The following is a 17,504-nucleotide window of genomic DNA, read 5'->3' on the forward strand; positions in this document are numbered from 1 at the left end:
CCTAATGTTCTTCAAGGATCTCATTAATTATCTGTATTTTATTGACAGAATCGTGGCCATTTCTATGAATTGTTTCATAACAGCTAGACAGAACCTTCTAGTCCAGGGGATTGTAAAGGGGCACATTATTACTTGACGCTAGAGAATATGCCCTGCTCTTATCCCATTGGCCTTCCTGTTCTCCTCTTGGTCCACCCTTCCCAGGACAAAGTTCTAGGATCTGTCTCCATGTTGGGGACAAGAGGTGACCATTCACATATTTGTCCCTACTTCCCATCAGCTGCCTATACACAGTGATCTCTGTGCTTTAGGATCTTGGCAGGAAATATAGAGGACTATAGTTGTGGAGCACACCTGCAGAGGGTAGACAAACCTTTTCCAAGTGCCTGGGGAGAAGATGGACTCTGCTTCTCTCTGGGAAAGCAGGTGGAGATGTTGTAGAGGAAGAGGGAATAGGGGAACGGCATGTCCCACTGACTGGAGCCGCCTCTGTCCTGGGAGATTGCCCGGTGGGTGTACTTTGCAGAGATGATCTGGACCCAGTCCCCAGGCACCTGCTGATTCAGGGCGACTCATCATTAGTTAATATTTCAGTGCCCATTGGGTGCTGCTTTCCTGTGCTCACTGTAGCTCCAGAAATGCTTGCTTGGGGATATGCTGCTAGAACCCAGAGCTCCAGGAGAGAATAAGAAACAAGCATGCATTCACATTGTTCAAAACCATTTCTTTGCAGCTGCAGTACAGAAACAGGTATCTGTACATTTGAGCCATGTGGGAGGGGAAAGAATTCCACCCAGAATGAAACTTTTTTTGCCAAATTTCTTGCTAGTCTTTCCTATACAGGGGGTAGGAAACATTCCCAGAAAGAGAATGCCAAAGGAAGTAACAACAAACTAAAAAAGGGCAATTCATGAGGGAGCAAGATCTTCAACAAATGAAAAAGTGTAAATGCTAATATTCCAGCAAATTAGCTCCTAGAGAAGCCCTTAGACAGAACTGTAAGCCGTTACAATTAAGGATTTGGAAAATATCAGTATTTAATTAGAGCCTCTTTTCTTGGTGAAATACTGTTGTTTTGCTGTAACTTCAGGTGTAAACAGCTAAACATACCCATTTCAAAAACGTGTTTTGTTGCAAGCCTAGAATCTGTGCTAATGTTAATTTGCTTATCATGGCTTCCTCGCCTGGTATTTTTGTTTGTTTCTGATCAGAGCTGAATTTTAAGAGCAGTTTTATCGTTAGTTCCCAAATACAGCAATCTCTAGTTCTCAGGCTGTTATAAATACTTCTTCACAAACACTCAGGAGCATCCTAATCATTCAATCCAACATCATAAACCTATCAACTTCCCCATTATCTAATAAACACAGTTTCTCTAATATCTAATGCATATTTGCGGCAGTTGTTTTAGACAAGGAGTTTTCAAATCCATTTCCAACATAATCAAATAACGACAATAGCAAAATGTTTCAGTTTTATCACTTAACAGCAAACATTTTAGAAATTGGTTTGTGCCACCTGAAACGCAGACTTAAAAAAAGAATACAGCATTCACACAGGGAATGCCTAGCGCCTAACTCAGGATCAGTCTTAAGCCCCACTTTTCGCACCTGTAATTCCTGACAACAGATAAACGTTTATTCCTTTCCCTGTATGGGGCCGCGTGTAACTCAAAATGTTTTCCTGCCGTGATGGAGAAGATGAGGCATTATCAAGACTAACACTACAATTTAACGCTTCAGAGGAGCAGTGTATATCATTACTCCCTCTATAGCCAAGCACACTAATTAATATTTATTGCACCTGTCAAGCCAGAAGCCACGGCCAATCCATTCCTGTGGCAGTTCAATGGGAGACTGGACACCGTATTTCTCCTTGGCAGACATGTTTGGGTCATCAGCAAAGACAGAAGCCCCTTTCCCCAGTGAGACATCGTAAACTCTCTTTCTCTTGCAAAATTAAACCATTAATTCTATTCGTGTTAATTTTTATTCTTGTTGGGGATTGCTGTAAAAAGTAAGAGAGGGAAGGGTGGAGGAAGGGTGAGAAACAGCTACATATTCAGGATCAGCTGTCTAACATATTTATTAGAACAACGGCTTTTGGAGCCCACGACCTTTGCTTTTTATCAGACATCCCTTAAAGGTTACAGACATGTAGGGGGAATGATGGTTATAAATCCTCATGAAGTTTAATCAAAAGTGGCAGACCACCCAGCAGTAAACACGTTATTAAAACTCTTTGGATTAAAACTTTGTTCAGCATTGTCAACAGAACTCCATCATCAACAGGTAGCTGGCAGCAGAATTAATTAAGCGAGGGTGAAATAATAAATGGATTCTGATATCGCACCTACAGAAGGAATTTGGCACTCAGAGCGGAGAAGTTTATATCGAGGCTGTGAATCATTCTGCAGTGCATCTGAGCAAACCCAGCATGGCTGTGGAACAGAATTTACTCAAAAATTTAATTAGGAGAACATGTAAACGGTACTAGAGAAAAGTAGGGCACCAAATGCTGCTTTATTTTACTTTTTTGCTAATTCTATCAGGAGCACCTGTGTCATTAGAAACTGCACGACCCAAACTGCCAAGCTTTTGACTAACAAGAGGAATACCCATGAACTTTTCACTGAAGATTATTTAGTCCATTATATTTTGCCTTTAAAAATAATTGTTCTTCCCTCGAGGATGATGATATTAATGATGATAATAATCAAGCAACAATAGCAATAATAATAAAAGAGCCAGAATCTTCTGAACTAGTATGATGCCCCAGGCACTAAGTGCCTAATGTTACATATGTTATCTCATTTAATTCTTACAACCCTTTGAGGTAGGAATTATTAGTTCCATTAAACAGATGAGTAATTGAGGTACAGAGGGGTATTGTAACCAATGTCACTCATGCACCCTCTGTTACACTCCAAAGCCGTCCTCCTGACTGCTCCCTTTTCTCTAGGATATAGGTTTCTTTGGAGGGCAATGGGGGTAACTGTGGGTGGGAATTCATTTATATGACATAGAAGCCCCTCTACAATCACCCTGCTGCTTGTTCCCTGGCTCCTGTGTAGGTCATTGTTTCACCTTGGCGGTGTTCTTCATGTCCCGATCTCTGATTTCTAACTCGTTTCTATTTTGACTGTCCCCATTGTCTCTCCAGGATTCTTGATGGCTCCCTGGCGGTCTTCTCTATTACTCACTCGTGGTAAGATCCACACTTCTCAGTTCCTAATGCAATTCTGTTGGAGCCTTCCATTCTCTTATTCCATTTCTCTCTCCCTTAGGGCCTGGCACATCCATTCAGATGCTGTCTGCAGAATTGTTAATTATCCTTTCACAGTGCATTATTGCAGCACCAATAACGTTTAACCATAAACACCTTTCGGTGTGTCTGGGGGCTTACTGCTGCTATAGACTTTGAAAGTCAGTATAGTGATTTTTTTTTTGCTGTACGCGGGCCTATCACTGTTGTGGCCTCTCCCGTTGTGGAGCAACAGGCTCCGGACGCACAGGCCCAGCGGCCATGGCTCATGGGCCCAGCCGCTCCGCGGCATTTGGGATCTTCCCGGACCGCGGCACAAACCTGCATCCCCTGCATCGGCAGGCGGACTCTAACCACTGCGCCACCAGGGAAGCCCAGTATAGTGATTTTTTTTTTAATTTTGGGGGGTGGGCAGGGGAAGGTCAGTGATGACTTATTTGGAATTGATAGTGCCCTAGTTTGAAGAGAGGTTCTTAAATTTGGGTCCAATGCTGAGAAGACTGTACAGAGTAGCAGTTAAGATGACTAGGCTTTAGAATTAGACTGAATTTTCCACTCATTGAGCTGGCCAGTCACCTAATGCCCCAGCCTCAGTTTCGTCATTGTAAAATGGAGATATTTATTCCCCCTTCACAGTGTCTACTGACACCGGGTTGTGGTGAAGGAAAGTACAGCGTATATTGCAGGGTGCCAAGCAAAGAGAACAGACAGCTCATGCTCAAAAGACCTGAAATTCCTGATGGCTTTCAGGGACGGGGTTTTAAAGGCAGTGTGAGGGAGGGGGGCTGCAGGGCGCGTGATCAGCTCATGCACAATTCTCGACTGGTTGGCGTCAAGGTGAAGTCTCAAGCATCGTCAGCCTTCTGGTTTCAACCAGCCTAGGGTCTGTGTGCTTGCGGTCAGCAGCTTCCATCTGGTGGGGGTCTGTTTCCTGTAATAACTTAAGAACGTGCGTCAGGCCTTTGTATCTTCCCAGGAACTGGAAGCTTGGTGATTCTGCCATGTGGTGGATTTATAGTCTAAATTGTTTCCAGTTTCCAGATCTAACACCTATTCTTTGTTTCTCCATCTTCGTATTTCCTAATCATTAACTCTTTTTAAAAATATATATCAAAAAAATTTATTTCGCAGTGTTTACAACAAGAGAAAAACAGTTGTACTAATCATTAACTCTTGAGTCAGCCGTTTGAGGCCCAAGGGAGGCCTGGAAGACTAAGGCAAAAACCTTGTACTTCAAAAGACAGGGAAACAGGGGCATGTATATGGTTTCATTCCCCCCTTTTCTTTGATACCCCTCAACCTTGAGAGGAACAGTTTCAGGAAAAGAAATGGAGTAAAGTTTTAGATCATAAACTTGGCAGAAGAACTCAGTTTTAGGGGGACTCAGTTTCAACCCTAGACCTACCCAACAGGAAATTCTGGGGGTGGGTCCCAGTCATTGTATTTTAACAGGCCCTCATGTGATTGTGATGCTGTAATCTTTGGGGACCACTGGTCTGTGTACCAGTGTTTCTTGTTGACCAAAGTTACATTTTGTTGGCTGTACATCTGTTTTTGCCTTCCCCTCCCTGTCTTCTGGATAATGATTATGCCGGCTTGTCCACCATCTTTCTCCTTTTCATGCTTGGTGTCTAGGGTAGAGAATTCAGCTGGTTTCCCTATCCAAAGTAAAATTTCAAGTGGGAAACTTTGCTCCATTACTGGCTCACCTAATAAATGTCTCCTGCTTCTCCACGCTGTTCTAGTGAAAATTGTAGGATCCTCTGGGTAGGAGCTAATTCTATGCTCTGTGGATTGTCTATCTCACTTTTTACTCCTAATGATGACTCCTAATAATAATAATTACTGAAAGCTTTTCTTTGACTTGATTACTGCTTCATGCTGGAGAAAAAATATCCCTTCCATTTTTCTTTCCTTTTCTGAGTCCTGACAAATGACTATTACCACGTTAAATCATTCACCTGTGTAAGCAAAGCTTTTTATTTATGTCTCTGATGTTTGTTCTTTAATATCTTTAGAAAAACATAAAAATTGTATTAAGTTCTAAACAGGAACATTCACTTTAAACAAGTGTCAGTGGCTTTTTCCTTTTACTTGTTTTGCCATATTTAATTCAACCCTGGAAGACCAGTGTACACATCCTTTCCTCCTCATCTCTGTTTCACTGTTGAGAGAAGTGTTTTGAATTAATTTTGTTAAATTATTAATAGCTCATGACTGGAAAACATTCCAGCATTGGAGTTTATGTTGCACCACGTGCTGTGCACTAATATGGCAAATTCCATGCACACGGATGAATATGCGGCTACCGGTTAGGTGAAGTGTTGGCCCCTGCCTAACCTGTAATGAATTCTCTGAAGACAAAATTTAATAATGAAGTAAATATTTTATTTTCATTAAATCAGGGCAGTTTCCTGGAAGTCAAATGACTAGAGTTAGAGCATGCATTGGGTCATTCATTTATTCAACAGAAATGTGCTAGGCACTCTATTAGGCAATGGGAATACAATGGGGGTACAAGGAGGTACTGACTTTGCCCTTATAGAGCTTACAGTCCTGTGGGGAAGACAGGCATTAATCAAAGAATCACCAGAATAAATGTAAAATGATAACCCTGATTAACAACAAAAAAAAGAAAAACGGTATGTAAGTGTGATCATATGACAGGGAGATTGACCTAGTCTTCCCTGGGAAGTGGTTGCCCTGAGGTGAGGCAGGAATGTGATTTATTTCTGGTAAGGGGGTGGGATGGTCATGGGAAAGGGCACTTCAGGCAAAAGAAATGACATGTGCAAATGTCTTGTCACAGGAGGGAGTGTGGCATTTAAGGGGGGTTGAGAAAAGATGGCTAGGGGTCAGGGAAAAATGGGGAACCATTGGAGAGTTTAAAGCAGAGGAAGCTGTAAGTAGATTTAAGTTTGGGTGAGGTCACTCCGGTTGCAGCGTGGAGCATGGATTGTCAGGATGGCTGCTGGCAGGCCAGCCAGCAAGCTATTTCAGGAGACATAGCATAGAAGGGCTGGATTGGGGTGGAAGTGGCAGGGACAGAGAGAATGAATGAATGTAAAGATAATTACGAGACGGGGCTTCCCTGGTAGTACGGTGGTTAGGAATCCGCCTGCCAATGCAGGGGACGTGGGTTCGAGCCCTGGTCCAGGAAGATCCCACATGCCTCGGAGCAACTAAGCCCGTGTGCCACAACTACTGGGCCTGCACTCTAGAGCCCGTGAGCCACAACTACTGAAGCCCACACGCCTAGAGCCTGTGCTCCGCAACAAGAGAAGCCACTGCAATGAGAAGCCAGCACAGCACAATGAAGAGTAGCCCCCGATCGCCGTGACTAGAAAACATCCGTGAGCAACAACGAAGACCCAATGCAGCCAAAAATAAATAAATAAAATAAATAAATTTATATATAAAAAAAGATAATTATGAGGCAAAAATGACAGGATGGTAATGGGCAGAGAGGTGATTCTCAGATTCTGGTGCACATAGGGGTACTGTTCAGTGAGCTAAAAGACCCCTGGAAGAAAACCAGGTTCACCAGGAAAGCTAATGTCTCTTTTTGGACTGTTGAGTGTGGTGCATCAAAGAAGCAGCTGGATATTTGGGTCTGGAGCGCAGAGGAAAGTAAAATGGCATATGCACATTTGGACGTATCTGCATTTATGTGGTGACATAACCACAGGCATAGAAGAGAAGTTGGGGGCCTGGATTCCAACTTTAAGGACCAACAACATTCATGCTAAGTAGAGGAGAAGTAAAAAAAGAAGGAATGGCTAGAGGGAGAGAAGGAGATCGGGAGAGTGAGGTATCACTGAAGCTGAGAAAAGAGGGTATTTCAAAGAGCAGGAGTGGCCAAAAGAGTCAAAGTATACCAGAGAAAAGGCCAGCAATGAGATCTACTGGATATGGAGAATTCCATGGTTTGGTTATTTGACATTTGATCTTGGGAAAATAATAAGCGATAATGAACATAACAATGGTTCCTAGAGGATAATGGTGACATGTGCTGTTGAAGTTATCCTCCCTTCCTGATCCCATGCCCATAGAGCCCCGAGAGGGAGGAGAGCAGAGAAGAGGTAGTGAAGTGCATGTCAAAGGACACTTTGGAGGAAGACATCAGGGTTTAAATTCTGACTCCAAACTCTGTGGCTTGAGTGGATTTCTTTACCTCACTAAATTTAAGTTCCTTTATCTGTAAGGTGAACATAACTACTTTATAGGTAGTTGTGAGTATTAAAGATAAATGTGTCAAAATCTTAGCAAGGTACTTGGCCTACAGTAAAGGTTAATAGATAATTGTCCATTCAATAAATGAATGACAGACTTCAAACAAGGGAATAATGTAGAGATGCGCATTTTTGCAGGATGACTATATATATGGCTTCATCACTGGAAGGATGATAAATACAAAGGATGCTCATTTCTGTTACCTTCCAAGGGGGTGCCAATACTGTGCCATAGTGCTCCGCCCTCTGCCCCAAATAGTTTAACTGTTCAATTAATGTCTTTGATGAGGATATAACAGCAATTTTATGAAGTGTACAGATGATAAGATGATATGAGCATGGAAGTGATAGTAAATAAAACCTGTGAAAATAAAGATTATAAACTATACAGAACAAATGGTCTGAATTGAATCAGACAAAAATTTAACAAACATATCTACTCTTGAGTTTAATAAACCAACTATACAAATTCAGGACAGTACAATTCATGTGGCTTTTTGTAAGAGATTTAGGGTTTAAATGGGCAGTGAATTTGCTATAAGGCCATGGTGAGTGACAGCTGCCAAAAAGGCTGTGTGGACGCTACTGTAATCAACGTAATTCAGCTTCTCTCTTTTTCCTGGGCACCCATCTAGACTACATTTCCTATCCTCCCTAGTGATGGGTTTTTGCCAATAGAACATGAGGAAAAGATGTGCTTCCCCTGTGGGCCAAGATAGTTAAGAGCACTAAGCCTTCTCCACAATTTCTCTTTTCCCTTTTCATCCATTGGGGCCTTCTGAGGCCCTAGTGTTACTGAGTCCAAGCTCATAATGCTCACCACAAGACAGGCCAAGAAATTGAGAGACAAAGTGTTGGGGCAAGGAATAGCGACTTTATTCCAAAAGCCAGCAGACCAAGAAGATGGTGGACTAGTGTCCAAAGAACCATCTCACCTGAGTTAGAATTCAGGCTTCTCTTCTACTAAAAGGGAAGGGGGTGTTGCTGGTTGTTTCAGACTTCTTGGTGTAGGAATCCTTTGCTCTTGCAGCTGTCCACACATCTGGTCACAATGTTCCTGTAAACTTCCAACAAGAGAACAAGTGTTATTGTCTGTTTCTGCAACTTTTTATCTCTATATACCTTGAAAGGTCAGAGCCTTGAGAGTGGGCTTGAGAGTAGGCTGTATATTTCAGACTCTAGGCAACATTCTTTTACAAAGGTGCAGAGCCAACATGACTAAGCACAGACAACAGAGCCCAAGGATTAGAGCTAAAGGAAGAAATCCATGTATATGTATGGCTGAGTTGATTTGCTGTGCACCTGAAGCTATTACAACATTGTTAATCAGCTATACTCCAATATAAAAAAAAAAGTAAAAAAAAAAAAAAAAAAGATGAATAGATCCAATATGGAGTCAGGTTTGTTCTTCTCTGTTACACTAGGAGATGCCAAATTCTGGGTCCATGAAAGACTCTGTGGAACAGAGCCCCTCCCCTGCCCTTGCCTTCTGACCTGTGACCTCATATCACCTGAAAAGTGAGCAAAAGAAAACCATTAAAGGGTTAAGCCATGGAGATTTTGGAATTGTTGCCACAATGACCGCCATTATTGCCGACTAAAACCAACAACAACCAAAAATAGAAACAAGATAAAACTGCTTCAGTCTTCAGTTATAACAATAGAAGTATAGCTTCTAGTCTAATGGGAAATGATATTCTGGAAGAAAGTCATCCAGAAAGATAATAAATGACCAAGTTTTTGTAGTCTGTCTGCAGAGCTGTAAATCACATTTGTAGCGTGATTTTTAGTGCTTGGCTTCACATGAGAGGATATGAATATATTGCGAGAGTTCTTGGCATACTGTAGGCACTCAATAAATATCTGTCAAATGAATAAATACTGAAATGTATACAGTCTGTGACATGACCACAAGGAAAGACGGTGACCTGAATTCATGTCCTATTAAGGGTGGTTATGAGACAGGCTGGGACCTGGGACCTGGGACCCTTTGCTCCAGTGCTTGCCCCTGGACAAACATCTCCTCAAGCAACAGAATACAAAGAAACTATAAGGGACTAAAAATAACAGCATACTTGCACTGTTGGGGCAAATTATGAACAGCAAGATACCAAAAGACCAAACACAACTGCCACCTCTGAGGAGCTGAGAACAAAAACAGGTTACCGGTAGCAAAACAGGGTCTGTTACCGACCTAGGTTCTTGGCCTCCTTAATCAATACAAATTAATGAGGCCAGACCAGAAATTCAGGCAAGGTATTACTGGGGCTCCTGCTGCAGCAGGAGGGAACGAAAACAAGTAACAGTCTCCTTTGCTCGCGCTCACTGGCGGGGGTGGGGGTTGGGGGTGGGAGCTGGTTCCTTATATGGAGCGAAGGGTAGGGTTGGGTTCAGGGGTCAGGCTGGAGGGTTCGCTTAGGTGGTTTGTCTACCGCCTTGGTGGTGCTGTGTGCAGGGGGCATGTGCAGTACCCTGTTGCTCAAGGAGATGTTTGTCCAGGTGCAAGCACTGCAGCAAAGCAGCCCAGGTCCCAGTTCCCAACCTGTCTCAGTTAGAGGAGCTGGGATTGTTTAGCTGGAAGAAAAGGAGACAGGATGGGTATCACAAACTATTAAAAGTACTATTTTGTAGAAGAAGAATTAGATCAGCTGTCTGGGAACCCACCAGGTGGAACAGGAATTATTATGTCGAAGTTAGACATTTCTGTTCATTGTATGGCAGTGAAACATGGAAGGCCCTCATCTTTCAGACATGTTCAGAGGAGAAATGCCCCTTACAGCATTGGAAATGCTTCAGCAAAGAGTTAGTGGCAATCATTTGGGGGATATTAGGGAAGAAATTCAAGCATTGGATGGAATGCTGGATAAGATGCCCCTTAAGACCCCTTACAACCCTAAGATTCTATGCTTACGTGGTTCTAACTTAAACTTCATCTAGAGCTACAGTCAACAATGGTGTTAAGACAGAGTCCTGTGGTGGGAGGGAAAAGTCCCTTCTGTCTTTTCAATAATAGTCACAGTTCTGTTCCTTACAGAGCAAGGATTATTATTATTTTTTAATTTTTTTGTGGTACGCGGGCCTCTCACTGTTGTGGCCTCTCCCGTTGAGGAGCACAGGCTCCAGACGCGCAGGCTCAGCGGCCATGGCTCACGGGCCCAGCCGCTCTGTGGCATGTGGGATCTTCCCGGACCAGGGCACGAACCCGTGTCCCCTGCATCAGCAGGCAGACTCTCAACCACTGCGCCACCAGGGAAGCCCCAGAGCGAGGATTATTAACACCTCCCAGTTGTCATCTCCTGGTTGCTAAAAGTGGCTCTGCTGATAATTTTCCATCAAGAAAACAATATTTACAAGGGGGCTTTGTTTTATAAGTGGTCCTGAACCACTGTAGAGATTTTTAGCTGAAGCTCAGTTGATTTGATATCTATTGCTACATCAAGTTGAGTTGAAATGAGTGCCCACAAAATGCCAGGAGCTTTACAGATAACAGGCACCTTCAAGAAGGGTCATTCCAAGCTGTTAAGGTCAGGTCTACCACTGAAATCAGCGAAGCCCAGGAGCCCAGCTCTCTGCACACTGAGGCTTGTAGGAAAACACTTACCTCGTCTTGTGTGAGTTTCCATTCACCAAACAGAGGTATCAAGGCTGGTTTTCTGGAGAGGGATATTGTAAAGATAAAAAAGAACACTTGTGAAATTGCTTTGAGTACTTAGAAGAATAAAGAAAATCTTGGACAGTCAAGCCAAGATTTACACCAGCTATTCTTTTTTTTTTTTTAACATCTTTATTGGAATATAATTGCTTTACAGTGGTATGTTAGTTTCTGCTTTATAACAAAGTGAATCAGTTATACATATATATATGTTCCGATATCTCTTCCAGCTATTCTTTTAAGAAAACACTTGGAGTCTGAAGGATGGGCTTAATTCTTTCATGGGCTCTGCATCATGCTTCCCAGCTAAGTCTTCAACTGAAAAGTTAATATATTAGACCTAAAACATTTACAAGTCCCCTTATTGCCATGCTAATGAGTGAAAACCAGAGTTTGTTGATAAAAAACAATGATTTGTCTGAGAGTGAGTTGGCTGAATGGCTGGTATTTAATAAAACCAATAAGGGGTAAAATTAGGAACTTAGTAGAAATTTCCATCTAGCACTATAGAAGAAGAGATATAGGAGTGGGAGAAGAAAGCACATGTCATATATTTCTGTAAGAAAATATGTAAAGGTAAATGATGTAGTGTGCTGAAATTTGATGAGAGTTTTCAGGAAATATTTAGATCATTTCCATGGGGCCCCTGACATTCCAAGGGGGCTGTTAATCCGTCTGAAACTTTGAATGCTTTAATATGCTCTGCAAGTACTTTCTGAGTAAACACTGGGAACGAATAAAATGAATTTTAAAGCGAATTCTTCATTTTATTCACAGTTGTTGTGCATTCTATTTCAGATACCACTCTGGCAGAAAAAGCTCTAATTTGAGAGAAACACCAGATAGTTCCACCTAATGTAATGAAATCAGCAGGACTTGAGGCTCTCCACAGTCTCTTCATTTGCTCTGCTGACAAAGGCTTTGCTTCCGTTTAGGAAACACATCTCCCCAGAATGTGTCAGGTTTTTCTCTGGGCGTGAGAGATACAAGAGATGTATGACACAGAGTCCCTGCCTCGGAGGAGCACACAGTCTAGAGCCGCTGGGAGAAGTTTTATCCGGTACCCTAATACTGGGCTTAGAATGAATCTGAGGCTAGATTAACCAGGAACATCCTATGAACAGTTACTTGGCTTTAATTATCTATTTCTTGAATCTTTTTCTATCTCCAAGATATTGTCTTGGGCTGTGAATCCTATAGATTTTCATATAGCCCTTTCAGGCACAGAAGGAAATTAAAGTCCAAAGGATGGGCCTTTCTTTATTCATGTTGCCCAGTGGGGTGCTCTGCATCTTGGGCATATTTAATTAATTTTATGCCCACTGGCTGCTCTCTCCACACTTAAGAGCATTTGCAGCTGGTATGGATTGAATTCTGTTCCCTCAAAATTCATATGTTGAAGTCCTAACCCCTAGCACCTTAGAATATGACTGTATTTGGAGGTGCGGTGTTTAAAGAGCTAATTAAGGTTAAAAAGGTCATATAAGTGGGCCCTAATCCAGTATGATTTGTGTCCTTATACGAAGAGGGAGAGATATCAGGGATGTACTCACTCAGTAAAGACCATGTGAGGACACAGTGTGAAGATACCATCTGCAAGCCAAGGAGAGATCTCAGGAGAAACCAACCCTGCCAACACCTTGCTCTTGGCCTCCTAGCCTCCAGAACTGTAAGGAAATAAATTTTTGTTGTTTAAGCCACCCAGTCTGTGATATTTTGCTATGGCAGCCTGAGCTAAGACAGCATCTGTTTTTGATACTGTTTCATTTTTGGTAAAGTTGCCAAATTGAGCAGTTATTCCAAAATTCTCCTCCAGGTTCTACAATGACCCCTCTGAGTCCCAACCATTCTTTCGTGCCTCTATGATCAAAATTCTTTAATATCTTTCCAGACTTGCCATAAGATTTGAAAAATTTCAAGGCTAAAGAAGAAAAAACTCCATTTTTCTATTTGAACCCTATAAATGTCAACTATAAGAAAAGGTTTGATTGTCACATTGTTCTCTTCCCAGGAGACAGGGATGGAGAACTTGGCTAAGATGTAATGCTGAGCCCTCTCAGTGATGTTCAAGTCTCAAAATGTACCACAGAAAGTACACAAGTAGGGGTAGTGGTCTGGCCCTGCCCATCTGCAGTGGGGCAGTAGTGGGTTAATTTCTTAAAATCCTAGGCATTGGAAATGTACCTGCAGGAACTTCGTAAAGACAGCTATATCCCAAAGCAGAAACACTAATAGGAGTTCAAATTAAAGAAATGACATGAAATTGCATTTCTTAAGGAGGGAAATAACACTCCAGGAACATTAAATGATTTAATTATGCCTGAAAGAGCTTTTTGAGCTAAAAATGCAGTAAAAGTGAAATGTGTCGGGATACAAGTTTGAGATAGCAGCCTTAAGAAAAATCTTGAGACCAAAGTATGCAAGACTGTAATCGCCCACAGCTGTGCTGAGGGCAAAGAGGATCCTCCATTAATATCCATTTTGCTTTTTCTAGGACAAAGACCTGGAAGAGCAGAATAGTAATTTTGTGTATTGTTGAGGCCTAACCATCCCTAGTGGAAAGGAATACTGTGAGCCTTAAGATTGTTCAACTTAATAGTTCTCAAATATATTAATACATATTTTAACATATAGCATTAGAATTAATCCCTATTCTAGTTTTCTTAAAGATACATATAAAAGGTGACCACCATCAGAACCATCACATTGATGATATGGTAGCAAACACTTTCTGTCAATAACATGTGAAAGAAATATATATATATATATATATATATATATATATATATATATATATGAATATGAAAATGAAAGAGTATATAGTATACCTGAAAGATTATAATATATGTGAAAGACTATATATATATATATATATATATATATATATATATGTAAAATTGGTACATTCTGTATATGCCAGTTACTTACTATATTCTGAAAAAGTTACTTTTACTCTATTTACTTTTACTCTTACTATATTCTGAAAAAGTCCATGGGCATATTTACCGCCAAATGTTTTCCTAATAATGAATGAGCATTATGAATGGAATGTATGATTTAAGTAGATGCTTTAGCCACGTCTGCATCTTCAGGTTTCAGTTCGAAACTTTAAACAGAATACAAAATGGTCCACGTGGAATGGGCTACAAAGTCTCTCTGACTGAACAGTTCCTGGTATTGTGCACATTTTGTTTTACGGTGCCAGTTAGTGTCTAACTTGTCTTTTTGCCATGTGATGAATTAAAAATGCATGATTTGGATGCTGGAAAGCTAACCAGCTTCTGGATAGAATCCCCTGGACACTGCCATTCTTCCAGCTGATCTTTTTGCCCTCCCTGTGTTGGCAAATACCAACTCTCTTGCCCACTGCTTACATCTTTCCCTAACAGATGGCTCTTTTTACTAGTCAAGATCCAATCTGGTGATTTACTTTAATATGCTTTGGCCTAAAGAATACCCATGACAGACAGCTAGCACAGCCTCCTGCAGCAAAATTTTTGCAAAGAAAAAGTTAAGTAGACACATGCTATCTAGACGGCGTTCCATTTTATGCACCCCATAAATCAGAATATTTGTCAACAACAATTAAAATGTAGTTTCCCTGGTAATAAACATTACAGGGAGGAACAAATCAAGTTTCATTTATTCTGTCAGAAAGTGAAGGCAAGCGCTTCATATTATTTTGTGGATAATCTCTGAGGAGTAAACTAAGCACAATTACATTCTTGATTTTAATTAAAACTCTGGGCACCTTTCAAGATCCGTTAGGGAGATGTCCTGGGTCTGCTTAGCTGAGGTCTGCACTGTGAAGTTAATTTGACACGTAACATATTTTTCATGAGGTAACTGTCGCAGGAAGCTGTTTGTCAGAGCAGCCTCTCCAGTGCCTGTGGGCCCCACGAAAAGTAATGACTTCTCCTGAAGCAGCAACTTCGCCAGGAAGTACATCTGCATAACAGTCCCTGAAGCCCTCACAATAATGTCATTAAGCTGGAAAAATCAAAGGAACAGGTGCCCAAAAGATGCTGTTAAAAATGTTTCGTTACTCATTGTACACAGAACAACAATAGAATTGAGTCATGGAATAATTTCAAATCACAATAAAAGTGAAACCATCCCCAAATCCCTGAAGCGTGGCAGAGATTATGAGCTGTGAGCTGCAGCCACAACTCCCGGAGGGCCCACGTTCCTGGTTCCTGCTTCAGGAGTGGGCCAGAGTCTCCACTATTAGCCATTTGTTTTTATGTTGCTTGACCAGGGGTTGGCTTCTAGTCTGCCGATTTCTATTTGGCCTGTGTTTTCTCTACATCCTAACTACAAACCAGACCAGAATTTGGCCACACTATTCAATTTACAGAGTGGTATATATTGTCTTGCTTTTCTATGAGGTCATGGAACACCACATTTTGGCTTATTTCTGCGAAGTAATGAGCAGAAGTGCAATGAGGGTGCTGACTGGTGTGAGCCAGGTTTCGGGGGGAGGTGGATTGGACTGTAAAGGGGAGAGGTTATGCCTGTGGCTTCTCGTCCTGACCCCTCTACCATAACCCTCCTCCCCACCCATCCTCACCAGGATTTTCCCCACACTTGAGTCTGAAGACTAGATGCTCCTCTGGGGCATTTCTTAAAATCACAGCCAACCTGAGCTACTATTGGCCTTTGGAGACCATCTTGTCCAGCTGGTCTGTTAATTCACAGATGGTGAGGCTAAAGCAAAAAGAGGAATTACAGCCCTTCTGGGTCTCTCCAGCCACACATATTTATTGCCACCTTTGCCTCTGAAGGGAACACACAAAAACAAAGCCCAGTTAGACAAGTCCAATTCAGGCTACAAGTACTAATCACTGCCATACATTTTAGGTGTTTCCCTGAGTAACTTCTCTCTGGAGATATTAATCATCAGAGAACATGGGGCAGGATATCACTGTTATCACTGCATACACACAGACACACACACACAATGGTAGTTATGTGAGAGGAGAGGAGAGGAGAGGAGAGGAGAGAATGGAGGTGTTAACCTCACTGTGCTAAACATTTTGCAGTATATATGTGTATCCAATCACCATGTGTATACCTTAATCTTACATATGTTATATGACAATATCTCAGTAAAGCTGGAAAAATGTACCATAATGAACGTATATTCTACCTTTTGAAAAACATTTAGGCTATTTATCAGTGTCTATGTGTTTGTTTTATTATGATTAAAAAGCAGCAAGGAACATCCTGTACATATGACTTTGCAAATTTATGTGAGTTTATCTATGAAATAAATTTATACAAGAAAAAAAAGAGGATGGGTACGTGAAACCCCAGGTATTAATACACAAGAATTTCCTTTAACTTTGCATATTCCTCAAATTACCCAATCTTTAGTGAGTAGCAAATGGAAGGAAATACACGTGGCCAGTGGAAGGAAAGTTGTACAGGACATTATCTAAGCTGGGATTCTGGATTATTCAGCAACTTCTGGCACTGTTGCAAAGTCCTTTCTTCCTTTTGTGGAGGGGTCTTTCTTTTTTCCTTTGGTCTTACTCCAGGATATCAAATGGCTTGAAAGAGTTAATGCAATTCCCCATCAGTCTCGCTCCCTAGGCTCAGTTTTCTCATTTGTAAAATGGGTTGCTATGGTCTGACTGTTTGTGTCTTCCCCAAATTCATAATGTTGAAATCTTAATGGCCAGTGTGATGGTATTAGGAGGTGAAGCCTCTGGGAGGTGCTTAGACCATGAGGGTAGAACCCTCGTGAATGGGATTAGTGCCCTTATTACAGAGGCCCCACGGAGTTCCCTAGCCACTTGCACCATGTGAGGGCACAGTGAAAAGATAACCCTCTAGGAAGCAGGCTTTCACCAAACACTAAATCTGCCTGTGCCTTGATCTTGAACTTCCAACCTCCAGAACTCTGAGAAACAAATTTCTGTTGTTTATAAGCCACCTAGTCTCTGTAGTTTTTCTTTATAGCAGTCTGAACAGACTAAGACATGAGCACAACAAATTCTACCTTCCCTGTAAGAATTAAATACAACATTCATAATAATAGTAGCTCACTTTACTATTCTAAGATATATTTACATCTATCTGTGTTGATGTCTTTCTATACCTCTCTCTCTCTCTCTTTCTCTCTAATCATTTAATCCTTGTAACAACCCCTGTGAGATAGAAATCATTTTCTCTCTAACAGATAAGGAAACCCAGTTCAGTAACTTCCCAAGATCATGCACAGGGGCAGATCTGCGAACCCCACTGGGGCTGACCATCTCTGGAACTCGTAAGGCTTTCTGAGGTCTGGCACAGTGCTAGGCACAGAGTGGCACCTGCAAACGTACCTTGACTCTGAATTTGGATGCCAGTGT

The sequence above is a fragment of the Phocoena sinus genome, chromosome 10 (assembly GCF_008692025.1).
Source record: "Phocoena sinus isolate mPhoSin1 chromosome 10, mPhoSin1.pri, whole genome shotgun sequence".
Lineage (NCBI taxonomy): Eukaryota > Metazoa > Chordata > Mammalia > Artiodactyla > Phocoenidae > Phocoena > Phocoena sinus.